We start from the raw sequence: 15,321 nt of genomic DNA on the forward strand, positions 1-15,321 counted from the left end.
CATATTTTTCAAGAATGAATGTGGGTGTCATAGTAATCTCTGGTCTACAACTTCATAAATAGCTTGTTCCCAAGGTATTCTAGGCACAGCTGAACCCAGATGTTCCTTTGAATGGCTTGATTCCAACCTAATTTCAATATACTTCATGTCATTGTTCATACTCCTCTACTACTACTATAATAATCCCTATAATCATAAAAAAAGAACTTTGAGTGAAGAACCATCTTTGAACAAGAGAAATAAGGACTGGATTGTGGTGGCTAACTTGTCACTGAGGTATTTCTGAAAATAGTACTAATACAACATTCTCCAAGCCTAGTCACATATGGTAATTTGGTAAGTCAACAATGAACTGTCATGAAAAGACTGTAACACCTGCCAAGGGTCAAGAATTGTATGAGGTTCCAGGAAACAGAGATATAAAAGAGAATGTGGCTTTACCCTGCCCTCAAGGAGATCCCAGGGACAGAAATGCCAACACTTCTTCTCAGTACATGAAATCTGAATGCCTATCTCAAGTAGGAACTGCAAGTGGTGCCACAAGAAAGCTGGTCTTGAAGAAGAAAGAAGAGTGGGCTTATTGGAAAAGAGAACTCAGATATTCCAAGCAAAATGGCTCCACTGGGCAAAAGCCTGATGGTGTGAAAAATCATGGGTATGTAGCTGGATACATCCAGAGAAGATCAAGGATGGGCCAGGACACAAAATCAATTTCTTTGGCCACTGAGAAAACCTCATACTCTCTGAATCAGGTAAAACAGGGGAGACGTATAATAAGGAGGCAGGAGTATTTCGTGGAACTCAAGGACAAGAGGTTTGAGTAGGCATAGGAATGCCTCAGGAACAGAGGGTGGACCCACCCTTTCTACTGTAGCATTCTGGATCCTGAGGTAACCTGTTCATTGATACATAACTCTGAATCATTCACCTTTTCACTATTCAATAGGAATGTACGTACTCATCCTCTGTGCTCAGTGTGCTCTTTGCTCCATTACAGCAGAACATGGCCTAGGGCTGGCTGCATGGGCACAGAAATATGCACCAAGTGCCCACAGTTGATTTAATACACTGCTATCAGCACCTTACAATTCTGAATAATTTCAATGAACTTCTGTTTTATAAGGAAGCCCAATGGGATGATGGAGGATGCATGCAAGCAGAGGAGATGTGAACAGTTGTCCCTACTCACTTACAGCATGTGTGATGAAACCCAGTGAACACAGAATCTGGTGACTCACAATACATAGACATTCAGTAAGACTAAAAACAAGTACAAGGCAATGGTGACAGTGCCACTACTGAGGAAGTTGGGGGAAGAAGAGAGTCCTGCCATTCTTGAGGCTAAAGGAGGACCCAGTGGTTGTTCTAACTAATTCTCTTTTGTCCCTCTTACCTGTCCTACCTTTGATTTATTTCTCTTTCTTAGATTATCTCTAGCTTTGCAGTCACATTCTCATGATGTGAAACTAGTCCTCAAGCAGTAAGGAAAAGACCCTACAGAGCCACACTGAGATAATGATTTACTGGACCACAGTTTGACCACGGCTGCATAGACATACATACTTGTGGCCCCCTACCCTTGGTCTTCCCTGTGTAACCTTGGAGCTATTATTAGTACCTCAAAGACTTAGGTCACTAGAACTAAGTTCACTAGACTGCTATTCTTCCTAGTGTGGCCACACTGAAATAAATCACTTGCCTGTTTCACCACCACTGGTTGCTCTGATTTTTGAGTCTTTTGGGGTGAGAAGCTAGACTTGGTCTGTTGGCATCCTCCAGAACCAGGCCTCTAGGCTACAATTCTGAGAAGAAGACCATGCTTCTTTGTTCAAGAAACCAAAAGACCATTTCACATCTTTTGTATTTTTTAAGCATTTTTATTAGAATATATTAGTTGTAGAGGGGGGGGGTGTGACTCATTGTGACATTTCCATATATGCTTACAATATACCTCGATTAGGTTTACCACCACCATCTCTCTGCTTTACCCCTTTCCCCACCTACTTAAAATGATTGCAACAGATTTCATTGTTCTATTTCATGTAAGTATATAAAGTATATCCATCATATTCACCATTTTATCCCTTCCAATCACCCTCCTCTCCCCCACAAGCACATATCCCCTCACAGGACCTGTTTCACGATCCTGTCCATACTCATTGTTCAAAAGGATTTCACAATGGTATTTCAGTTGTAAATATGCTACACTTCAGTCAAATTAGCCCCCTTTATTACTTTCTCTTACCCTTTCCCTCCTATCCCCATCATTCAACAGCTGTCAGTATGTTTCATTATACCATCTACCACATAGATACAATGCATTTTTATATTTCTGACTCTCTGTCATTCTCTTTTCTTCTTCATCCTCCGCTAATCTCACTGAACAGTCCTACCATCATAAACATGTTCTATATATACATGTGTAGTGGTCATGTTTGTTGTATACATGTTTATCTTTTGGATTTCTCTTCCACATATGAGAAAAAATATGCAACCTTTGTTGTTCTGAACCTGGCTTACTTCGCTCAACATGATGTTGTTCTCCAGTTCCATCCATTTACCTGCAAGTAACACAATTTAATTCTTGTTTATGGTTAAGTAGTACTCCATTGTGTGTAGATAAATAGATAGATAGATATATAATTTTCTTAATCCATTCATCAGTTGTAGGGCATCTGGGCTATTTCCAAAGCTGACTATTATGAACAGTGCTGTAATAAACATGGTGTACAAGTATCTCTATTATACCCTGACTTACATTCCTACAGGTATATGCCCAGGAGTGGTACCATTGAATTGCTTGGTAGTTCTATTTTTAAGGAGTCTCCATGCTGCTTTCCATGTGGTTGTACTAATTTGCATTCTACCAGCAGTGAATAATGGTGCCTGTTTCACCACATCCTTTTGCCAACATTTGTAGCCATTTATGTTCTTAGAGACAGCCATTTTAACTGGGGTAAGATGAAATCTTAATGCAGTTTTGATTTGCGTTTCTTTATGGTCAGGGAAGTTAAGCACTTCTTCATGTATTTATTGGCCATTTGTACCTCTTTCTTTGAAAATTGTCTGTTCAGTTCATCTCATCCTTTCTTATTCATGTTACTTCACTGTATTAGCAAACCACGTAAAGCCCCCAAAGTGACAAAGAAAGAGAACAATAGGGCAACTTATTGTTCCTTTCCTTTCAGTCTTTTTACTTTCAATAAGCTGAAGGAAGCATTTGTAGACTGTATGAAGAGGTGAAAAAAAAACTGTGTCAGTTTCATGCAGCATTTCCATGGTTCTAGTAAGAATGAAATACATATGTATATATGAACTGCAAAACATGAATTGTGTAATTTTTAAATTTTGCATACAAGTTAAATGCCTTTATATTTACATTTAAAACAGCATTTTTACAATATAAAGACAAAAAGTAGGGACTGGGATGTAGCTCAGTGGGGGAATGTTTGCCTAACAAGCACACAAAGCCCTAGGTTTGATCCCTAGTACCAGATACATGCACAATAATGCACACACACCCACGCATGTGCACACACATGCACAGAAAGATAAACAATAAGGTCCATAATAAAAATTAATAATTTAACATTTTAATTTTAAAATGTAAGATACTATTAAATAGCAAATAAAACCCACAATGTCTGGGAGAGAGGTTATTCAAGAAAGGATGGGTTGTATGTTAATACTTTTCTTCTGTACCTACATTTTCACTTTTCACTGGGCCTCACAAATTGTATGGCTAGCCCTGCTCTGGAAAAAACAAGGAACAGGGAACAGACAGGGTTCCTATTGTCATGAAGCTTAACTATACACTGGAGAAAATAATTAAAAATTATAAACAAGAAATCTCACTGTCTCATAGATGTTTTGAGGCAGTAGCAGGGTGACATGATCAAGAACATTGACGGAAGAAGATTTGGTTAAATTCAGGTGGCAGAGAAAGTCTCTGCAAAGAAGTGATTTTTAAGGCAAGTCCTACAGTAGAAACAATCCTTTTGTTGAAGTGAATCTCATTCTCACACCCTGTAGGCAACACCCTGATAGCAGCCAGAATTAGCTGAATTCCCTTGGGCAGTTTTAAAGATGGTGGCTAGATCTTCCCAGATCTCTTCACTTTTCTCCACTCTCCCTTGACCCTGGGTGACCCTCCTCTGGATTCCCATCAATGGAAGTTCCAGACTCTTTTCTCTTAGAAGTTTCAGGACAGTTAGGGAAGGATAACACAAGCTGCCACTATCTTCTCCTAAAATCTTAAGAATCCAAGAAACATAATCCCTGAAGGAAATTTTCCCTCTTTTGCCAGTAACTCCTGGGAAAAGCCACCTGACAAAACCTCCTGCCTTTGTCAGTCATTGGCAAAGAAAGTCACGTCAGAAGGAACAGTGATCTGAATGAGCCCAGATATTTCGTTAAAAACCACACAAGACATAGCATTTGAACAATTCTTATTTTGCAGTCATTTCTTTTCATGTCATACAAGTGCTTAAAAGAGGTATAGGGAGATAACATGTCTTAAAAGATGATAATTGCAAATGGCAGAAAATAGCAAACAAGATAATATTTTGTCGTGTTTAACCCAAAGTTACAGCAAAGGCAAGCTGTACAGCAGGCAGATGTTAATGAGAAGGTGAATGCAGACAGATCACAAACCATTTTGGTAAAGGACAATAAAAATATTACTCATGGTAGAACATGTATAGTTCATACAGTTTCAAGAAGTATTTAGAAATGAACAAGATTTACTAGTTGAGAGTTTTTAAAAAGCACAATTGATGTCTCAATCAAAAGATTTCAGAGTTTTGCCAAGTGAAGCAAAATATGATTATGTAGAGGATTTTTAAACAAGGAGTTACTATTTTTTTCCAAAAAGAATGCTGGATTTGGCAGCACTCTCAATTCCAGTGTACAGAAGTTGGTAAACTAATGAAATAGCAGGGATTTCTTCTAGAGAAGCTAATCACTGCATCCATTTTTGCCAAGACTGTTTGAAAAGAAACACTTCTGTCTTATTTGTGTTGTTACTACAAGATAGAGGTTGACAATAGATAGCTCAACAAGACAAAGTAAACATAGGCACTGGGGCAGAGTATGTTCCCACTAAATGAATGAAAGGATGAAGAGGGCTTAGGGGCTTAGGTTGTAGGACAGCATTCTGGAGAGTCATAAAAGCTTTTTCAAGGACGTGGGTACAGGTTCTAACACAGGCATGTGCACATACATGTGGGATTATCTGACACACTTAAGCTAGTGAGTTTTGACTTATACCAGTAATGAATTTGAGAAGTTTGGTCTACACATGGAAAAGATGATTTCACTTGCCAGTGAGGCACCTGTGGTAAAAGATGTGGTGCTTTGACAGTTTATGGCAGTCAGTAGCACAAGTTGGCATGCAAGCTGCCATGGTCTCATCCTGTGAAGGTTAGGATGGGTGACCTCTGTGGGCAGGTCCCTTGTGTGATGTGATGCGGCAAATAATTCCAGTTGTGACTAGTCTTCAAGTCAGTCCCCATCGTCATTGCCAGTTATTAGATAGTTGGAAGCAGTTAAAGCTGCGTGGGTCAATGCCATTTAAATTTGTGCCATCAGAAGGGGAAACTTGACAAGATTTACTGAGCTGTCTCCTTGGATCAAGGACTTTCGGGAATTGAAGGAATGGAGAAACCCAACTTGTCGGAGTGCTTCCTGTTCACAGGAAGATGCTGTTTCATGATTGCGACAAAGCATAGAACTATGCTGAACTCAGAATTTCAAGAGAAAATTTAAAAGCACAGAGCATTGTTGGTAATTGCAGAGGTACAGTTGTCATTGGTGAAGCATTGCCTTCTTTGAAAGATGATTGCATACTGTGATAAAAAAACTGAAGGATTATAGAACTCTTGTTTGAAATGGCAAACAGAGTTGCCATTTCAGAAGCAAATCATTGTAAACTTTGTTAGATTAGAATTACAAGTTCAAAGGATAAATAAGGATTCACTCTGAAAAGGTAGCACAACTGAAGAGCCTCTTGTAGCAATTCCTACCAACAATTTGTTGATAAATGTATGAATCCAAGGACTGACCTTCCTACTATGTGCCCAGAAAACATTTGGATTCCTTTGGCTCTGTTCAAGTGCGCTACGATTCTTTTTGCTTCTGCAGACAAAAGCAGAGAATCATCAAGGTATACCCTGAAGTCTGAATGAGGCTGTGAGTCCTAATTGAAAATTAGAAATGATTAAGCACTGGCATTTTCATTAATATGTTCACAATGGATCAGATGTATTTGGGCATATAGTATATGCATGCAAGAATAAAACCAGCTATGTTTTAAACATTTTACTTCAAGGAACTTTGAATAAATTGCTATTGTTACTATTTTAAACCACCCATGATTTTCCATTGCTGCTCTTACCTTTATCCAGTGGAATCTCCAGCCATGTGACTTACTACCAAAACCAAACAAACAAATTGAGTCTGCTAGCCCTAGCATATAACATTTGCTGAAAGTGAACTTTGCCTTGGAATTCACTCTTTCCCCCCTGAGGCCACTTTGTACTCCCTCTGGGCAGGGAGTGAGATCCATCTGTTTAACTTTAGTCTTGTCCTTGCTGACAGATCCACTCACACACAGGCAAGAGATGTCTGTCACCTTGCATTTCATAGAGGACTTCACCCCAGTCTCATGAGTCCCATGACCTTTGTGACTCAGACATTTATGGTTTATTCTCTTCATGGTCTCTGGATCCAGCATACTGGCAAGTGACATAAATGGCCAGTCATCGACTGGTTTTGAGAAGACTTCCAAGAATAACTCCTGCAAAGCTTTTAACACAACTATGAGTTTTAAAGTTCTAGAATGCGGCCCATCGACTGGTCTAGAATGGAGACTATAAACTGGTGACCAAATCATCCTACAGGCATGTTTTGCTTGGCCATGCTAATGTTGGCCTGCAGAGTGTTTTAAAAATATTTAATTAGTTCCCAACATTTAAAAATCAGGAGATTTCACATAAAAATCCAGATTTCTGGCATCATTTGATTTGGTAGCACAGAGTTTGTATTCCTGCCTGGCAGTTGGAGCTACATAGCAGTCAACCCATCTGGATGGGGCAAGCCCAGTCCAGCTCATCATGGCTCCTGTCACTGCCTACCATGGCAGCTTCACTTGTCTCCACTTGTCATGTACCTGGCTGATGTAAGCCTCTGAGGTTGGGATCTTTACTTTAGAGCTACAAAGTGCCTAGCACTGTGTTAAGAGCTGTGGGGGAAAAGAAGAAGGAAAGAAAGCATTTGTAAACCTTTTGAGTTATCATCCAGTTAGAAAAAGAAGCAACAGCACAATACAGCTAATTTATGGATCAATGAAGGTCTTGATTGGGAGGTGTCTCATGCAGTAGTGGCCTGTGACCTATATTGTCATTACTGTTGACATGTTCATAGAAGGGATGACCAGGAGAAGCCAACCCTGCAAGTCCCCTCACGAGACCAGTTAAATAGCTCAACAAAAAAGGTGTCCATTTAGGCCAGACAGGTGCTTCCAACATGGAATTCAGAGATTCATCCATGCATTTATCCTCTTTTTTTTACTTTCAACAAATATCTAGGGATGCTTGTGAGGCCATGGAGGTTCACTGTTCAGTTTCATCTTCAAGTGAACCTGTATTAGGACTTCATGTGCTGGAAGCCAGAGGCTGACCTTTCCCATCCACTGTGGACACAGCCTCCCCAGATCACTCTTAGCCACTGTCTGGACATGGTGGGGGCCTGAAGCCAGGTCATCCTTGCCCAACATAGTTCTTCTCTATGGGCAAACTTTGCATAGGCTCTCCCTACCAGTCTAGTCAAGGCTTTCTCAGAACTGACAGGGGCCTGAGGCTCTTCTACTCAAACTTCCCTCCTCCCCTATCTTCTTTCACAAGTTTAAAACCTCTCATATGGTCAGAAGCTTCTCCCAATCTATTCCTCTCCCTCCCATTTATCCTTCATAAGTTTTTGCCCTAATTAATTACTTATTTAACCCCACCTTTGCAACTGCTTCTTAGAGGACTCGGAATGACACAACTGTTGATTATGGATATATCAGGCACTGTGCTTGATGCTGGGGACATAGGATGGATAAAATATGGAAGATCCCACACTCATGGATTTGCTTTAATGTGGGGACAGATACCTCATAAACAAGAAAATTAAATGAAGTGAAAAGCTAGAGCTGTAGATTGATTGGGTGGTCCAGTAAGTGCATCTTTCTTGGGAAATAATGCTTAATTTACACCTGGGTGGTGTGAAGGAGCAGGTCATGTGAAGATCATAGGGAAAGCTTTCCAAGTGGAGGGAAGAACAAGTTCAAAGGGTCAAGACTACTATTGTGACACATTTGACAAAAAGCAAAGGCCAACAGAGCTGAAGAATAATAAAAAAAAGAGAAGGAATAGAATGAGCAAGGATGTTAGAAAACTAGGCAGGAGATTGGTCATAACAGTAAGTTTAGAGACCATCCTTTATCTCCAAAGACAGATGAGCTCTGTTAGGTCAGGATAGAACTCTGAAGGCTTGCATCTGCTGCTGGATGCTGCCGTAAAAGAACAAAGGTTTCCATCATACAACAAATGCAAAATGTTTGGATCCACTTTAAATTAAACAGGCTTCATGGACCATCCCGAGAAGCTAAATACCATACAGATATTACACCAATAAAAAATGCAGAATCCCAAATTGTAAACTTACATATTGTGTGCATGTGTGTGTGTGTGTGTGTGTGTGTGTGTGTGCAGTTTATGAGCATCACTCTTATGTGCTTTTAGAGTTCAGAGAGGGAAGGGAGGACTGTAAACTGGAGTAAGTCCAATAAGTTCCTGGAAGAAGTTAGCTCATCAAAAAATCACATTGCAAAAAAAGAAAAAGAAAAAAAATCACGTTACCTGTTAGGAAGAGGGTGAAAAAGGAGGTAGTTTCTTTTGCTAAAACTGGCCAAGTGGATTTCTATCCTGAGAAAATAAGGAGTCCAAAATACCACTTGCCATGATGCCACATGCCATTTGATTCATTGGTCATTTTCAATGAAATGACCTGAATATATGCTAAAATGCAGTAATATTTGGAGAGGGACTCTTATCTGGGTTAGAGAGCAGATGCGCACCTTCATTGGAGAATATCCTTTGGATAACAGCTTCAAGAGTTGCAATCCTTGGCATATGGCTGTTGCTCCTGGTGTAGATATCCGTGGGATTATATGCTTCCCTTGGTCAGAGGACCTGGCAGGCTATTGCCATCTCCCACCCCTGTAACTACCCAGGGTTATGGTTTGAGTCCTTAGAGACTTTGCTTTTTCACCTTGCCTTTTACCCCATCAAGGGCAGCACAGTGAGAAACAAATCTGTGAAGTCTCAGCCGATCTTTTCTTTGAGAGCCCCTGGGCAGCTATACACATGAGGAAGCTTGCCTAAAATAGAATTATATTTTCTGAGGCCTGAAAGGGATGCTGGGAAAACTTACGTAGATAGGGAAAAATTACTGTTAGGCGTTGTCTGGGAAGCTCAAATTCTCTAAATAGACCCCAAAATATACATCCTTCAGCTTCTACTAAGGCTGGGTCAACATGCTGGAAAACAACTGCCCAACTTTTGAAGAATCCAGCTATTACCTCATGAAAGAGTGCTAACTATTTGAAATACAAATTAGTTTTTAATATTTCCATTAGAGCAAATTAAGATAATTTCTTATTGAGTCATTATAAACATACAGAAAATTGTTATGTTTGTTATAGGTTATCAGATCAAAAATTTTCAAAAAGTGAACATAATCATATTAACCATACCAGATAAGGAGGGAGAACAATACCAGCACCCCAGAAGTTCCTCCACTGCTCATTTCAGCTAATCACAAATCATTATTCTGGATTAAAAAAATATATATATATATATAAGTTAACTTTTTTTTAGACATTATGTAACTGGGATCATACTATATACACTCTTAATCTCAAGGAAGAGTGTTGCATATGGTCTGGAGATATGGCTCAAGCAGTAGAGCACCTGTGTGACAAGCAAGAAGCTGTGAGTTCAAACCCAAGTACCATCAAAACAAGTGTTGTATATGCTGTCCCGCTGTTGCATATGCTATATCATGTGGGTTTTTGTAGATATTCTTTATCAAATCAACTGAAATGAGTTGCTTTTTTCTATTAATATAGTGAATTACATTGATTAATTTTTCTAATGTTAAGTCAAGCTTGTGTACATTGATCATACTGTATTAGGCTTTTTATATATAACTGACTTTAATTTTAATTAGGGTTCTTTTAAATGTTTGCATTTATGTTTATGAGACAGTCAGTCTGTAATTTTAATAATGAACTTCATTTTTAAGGTAGGTCAAATCTTGATCTATTCAGTTTTGCTCATACTTTTGCCAGTTGGGGTAAGTAATATTTATTTGTGCAATTTGCACATTTTGTCCAAGTTACTAAATCAGTTGGTGTAAAGTCTTTAATAACACCCTTTGGCTATAATTTGATGTGCATAGGACCTATTGCAGTGTGCCTCTTTTCAATCATGATATTGATAATTTATTTTTACTTCCTGATCAGTTTTGCTACAGACTTATTCATTTTATAAATCATTTCCAGGACCTTTTTTTGTCATATTGGGGACTGAACCCAGGGTCTTGTGCTTGGTAGTCAAGAATTCTATCACTTGAGTTATACCCCAGCCCTGTTTTTTTATTATTTTGATTGACATGTATTAGTTATACATATTAATGGGGTTAGTGTGATATTTCCACCCATGCATACAGCATGTACATATCAAATTCAAGCTCATTTTATTCCCCTTCTCCACCAATACTCACCTTCCCACCCCTATTAACATTACTCTACATCTAGGTTAACTTTTTTAGCTTCCGAAAAAAAATATGTGGTACTTGTCTTTCTCTGACTTGCTTATATTGCTTAACATACATCTCTACTTGTATCCTTTTTGCTACAATATAGAATATTGCACTATGCATATATATTTTTTTTCTTTATCCATTCATTGTTGATAGGCACTTATCTTAGCTATTGTGAATAGCATCACAGTAAACATGGGCATGCAGGTATCTCTTTAGAATATGACTTCATTTCCTTAGGATATCTATCCAGCAAAGGTATAACTGAATCATATGGTAGACCTCTTTTTAAGTTTTGAGAAAACTCCATAATTCTCTCCATAAGAGCTGTTCTAATGTACACTCTCACCAACACTTCGTAAGAGTTCCTTTTTCTCCATATTCTTATGTTTTGTTTTCTTGATAATAGTCATTTCAACTAGAGGGGGATGGTATCTAATTATACTTTTCATTTGTGTTTCTTGGAGATTAATGACATTAAGCACTTTTCCATATATTTCTTGGGCATTTGTATTTCTTCTTTTAAGAAGTATCTATCCTAATATTTGCCTAGTATTAATGGTTTCTTTTTGTTATAAAGTTTTTTTTAATTCCTTATGTACTTGGGGAATTAACCCTTTGTTCAGGTGAATAATTGACAAATACCTTCCCCCATTCTGTATGTTGCCTCTTCACTCTTGATTGTTTCCTTTGCTGTGCAGAAACTTTTCAGTTTCCCATTTGTTAATTTTTGCTTTTGTTTCCTATATTTTTGAAGTCATATACAGAAAAATCATTGCTTGTACAATGTTTTGAGGTGTTTTCTCATAGTAGTTTCAGAGTTTCAGCTCTAACATTTAGGTATTTGAACCATTTTGAGCAACCATGGCCAACTAAATCTTGACTAAAATGCCAAAAACTTGGATTGGAGAAAGTACGGCATCTTTGAATCAATGATGCAAAGAAAACTGGATCTCCACATAGCTTTCTTTCTTTGTTTTGATTATTTTTCTCTATTGCATGTGAATGTCTAAAATTTCACTGATTTATGCTCCTTTTTTGTTAACTTTTTTTTGTGGTACTGGGGTTTGAACTCAGGGCTTCATACTTGATAGGTGCACCTCTACTGCTTGAGCCATGCCTCTAGCCCTCTTTCTTCAGATAAAAGAGTATCTCTCTTTTCTTCTGTTAAGTGAGAAGGATGAGGGGCTGATCACTTCAGTCCAAATGAGATTTGAGTTGGGTTGGTTTCGGGTTTCAGTTTTAGATTCAGGCTAACTCTGGTCCCACAGGCTCTTGATTGTACAACCTGCACTCAGATCAAGGAAGTACTGTGATATCTTACAATGGAAGGACTCAAGTCTTCATGCCAGAATAAAGGTGATTTATCACCTGAGATCACAGAAACATTAAACAGACTCAGATATTGATTTGAAGCAGTTATTGGAAGGAAATATCATTTTTATACCAAAGTGGTAAGATTTCCCATAAATATCTGAAGAGGAATAAACATAATAGTTCAAAATGATCCAAGTTAATCAGAATCTTAAAATATAACATCAGTAATCTGATAGCAGTTTTGGAGAGATGAATATTTACAGGGACGAAGTTTGATGGACAACTCTGGGAATCTGAACTGCTTCCACCAAAGTGTACTTCCTCCCCATCCTAAGACAGACATGTGCTATCATTGTACTGTAATAAATTACTCCAAATGCTCATTTGATTTTTCTACAGCTGTAATGAATAAATGAAAGTAGGAAGTTCAAAATGCATTTAGTTTGCAAATATCTAGGAATAAGAATCAAGTTTGTGAAATAGCTCTATATCCTTTATTTCAATCTCATACATCCCAGATGGTCAATATCAATTTCAAAGAGGAAACTGCTTAAGAGAAAAATTTAAATTTATCTTTGCAGTGCCATTATTCACTATCTCTGATAAACTTTTGGTGGATAAAATGGTTCAAAAATTGTAGTTAAATTGAATTTTAAGGACTTACCTAATGATTTTCTTTACCTAACTGTATTGTGCCTCAACATGAATCACTCATGGCAGAAAATTAGTAGGAGACATAATTATAATAATTGATATGAGTGTTCTACTTTCCATGGGCTGATTATTTCTCATTTTGTCAGCTACACAAGGACGCTGTTGGAGTAGGTGTTGTTACTCCATATTAATTTGAAGAAACTGAAGCTCAGAAAGGCAAAAGACTTGAGTAAGGCTAGAGAAGAAATGGCAGAGTCTGTTGTAATACCAGCTGTCCCAACTTCAAGTCCAAAGGTTTTCTCACTATACTTGATATTCTGATATTTTCTCACTGTCTTGATATTCTGACTTGGTTTTATATTAATTGTACTATTGGTCATGGTAAGATTATTAATGAATACAATTACCAATGGTTTAGTGAGGGAACAATTTTAAAAGCTTAAGTTTATTAGAAATGGCCAATTTAGTTTTATAAGGGATAGGTCATACTGAAATAAGTGACTGGATTTTTCTAAGATATAGTATCCATAGTGACCTTGGAAAGACTGACATTATATACTTGGAATTCCAAAATGGTTTTGGTAACATCTCAGAGATCATTAGCTCAGATGTTGGACTATGCGTAAAGTACCTTATTAGATAGAAACCAGACTCAGAGCAGCAAATAAGGGGACACAATCTGTGGATGGAAAGAAAGCAGAAGTAGGACAGCCCAGGGTCAGACTGTATACTTTTTGTATTTGTGATTCATGGAAGACTTAGATTTATAAATGTGGTGTCCTGGCAGGTTAACAATACAAAAAGTAGGGAAGAAAGTAATCTAGCCAAATTCAAAAGAATGTGTCAATTTTAACTCCCCTAAATAGTTATTAAATTTCATCTAATTTCTTTTGCAAGGGATAATGGGTCAGTTGTAGAGAAATATCTGAATGCCGAGACTGGCTCAGAGTAATACCCACAGAAAGAAAGTACAAGAAGCACTGAGCCCTCCTTTATTTTCTAAGTAGGAGAAAGTATAAATAATTTTAAAAGCAAGAAATAAAAATAGGATAGGATTAAATAGAAATATATTCAACTCAAAGTAAATACCTTCAAAACCAATCAACCTCTACTGGGCTATCATCCATCACCCCATTTTCCTTAACCTTTTCCTCCCCATGTAAGACATCATTTTTTACCACCATGGTTTTTGTACAGCCATAAAAATCTCTGTTCTCTCTGCCATTTATGATCTGTCCCTGTCCCTTGAGGTCTGAGCCCCAAACCTAATCCCATAAGCAAATAAATGGCAGACAGCATAAATAAATTAGTTAGCTCATCTCTTCCAGACTGCAGGGGTCTACCATAACATCATGATTGATCTTTTCATGTCCCTCCCCTTGACATTTCCCTGTCCCATTTCCATATTTTAAATTTCTATTCATTTGCATGTTACTTTAAAGTTATCCAAGTCCTTTCATAAGTAACACTAGAAGTATCTATGAGGTTAAAAAGTCCCAGAAAACAAGGATGATGAATATCTTATTTCTTTTATACTCTCTACTATATCTGGAGGAACGGAAGACAAACTATGACCTGGGGGCCAAATTTACCCTACACCCATTTAAATTTTGTTATATATATATAATATCTCTTTAGGTAAAATCCACATAGCATATAATTAACCATTTTAAGCTATAAAATTCAATGACAATACCTGTACAGTGAACAAATCTGTCAAGTTCCAAAATATTTTTATCACCTCAAAATAAAATCCCATATCCCTTAAGCAGTCTCTCCATAACTTCTCCCTTGCCCCCAGTCCCTGGCAACTACCAATCTTTTCCGTTTATGTGGTTTTAGATATATCATATAAATGAAATTATACACTATTATACTTTGTTTCTGTCTTCTTTCACGGCATGAGATTAATCCATGGTAGGTTAATTCTCCATGAGAAAACATACTGTAGTTAGTTCACACTGGTAGCTTTAAAGTACCATTGTTGCCAGTGGGCAAAGATGAAGAGCTATGGCCATTATCTCCAAACCCTAAATTTCTGCATCATTTCCAACTCCCCTACCAGGATTTTGGAAGTATATATTTAAGGACACTCCACTAGAATGCATATCATATCACACCTTCACTCCCAAATATTTCTCAGGTTTCCTTTCATGTGAGATTCTCAATGACCCCTCTTGTTTTGTTAGCACTTGTTCTAGACAGGCAGAACAAAGAAGTTTACCCCAGGTTTCCTATTCTTGGACTACACAATGAATTTGCCTGGACTTCTATGCTGAGATATCCAGCTTTTCCAGCATCATCTTAGCACAACTTCATCATGAAATGGAAGAGAAGAATGTACTGAAGGAAGAAAGATAGGGATAATACTGTCTTTCTTATTTTCAAACTTCTAACTTCTCTTCTCCTTCCCCTACAATTCTATTCCTGGGAAGCATACAAGGACTACTAAGAACTGCATTTGTTTTTTAACCTTCTCCTCAC

The 15,321-nt window shown here is 37.8% G+C and overlaps 1 pseudogene; it reads left to right on the forward strand.

The window, feature by feature from the left end:
• The first annotated feature begins 347 nt into the window (after positions 1-347).
• Positions 348-15,321, forward strand: part of LOC109677715 (small ribosomal subunit protein uS5-like) — a 171,814-nt pseudogene continuing 156,840 nt past the window's right edge.

Source organism: Castor canadensis, chromosome 3, assembly GCF_047511655.1.
Source record: "Castor canadensis chromosome 3, mCasCan1.hap1v2, whole genome shotgun sequence".
NCBI classification, from domain to species: Eukaryota; Metazoa; Chordata; class Mammalia; order Rodentia; family Castoridae; genus Castor; species Castor canadensis.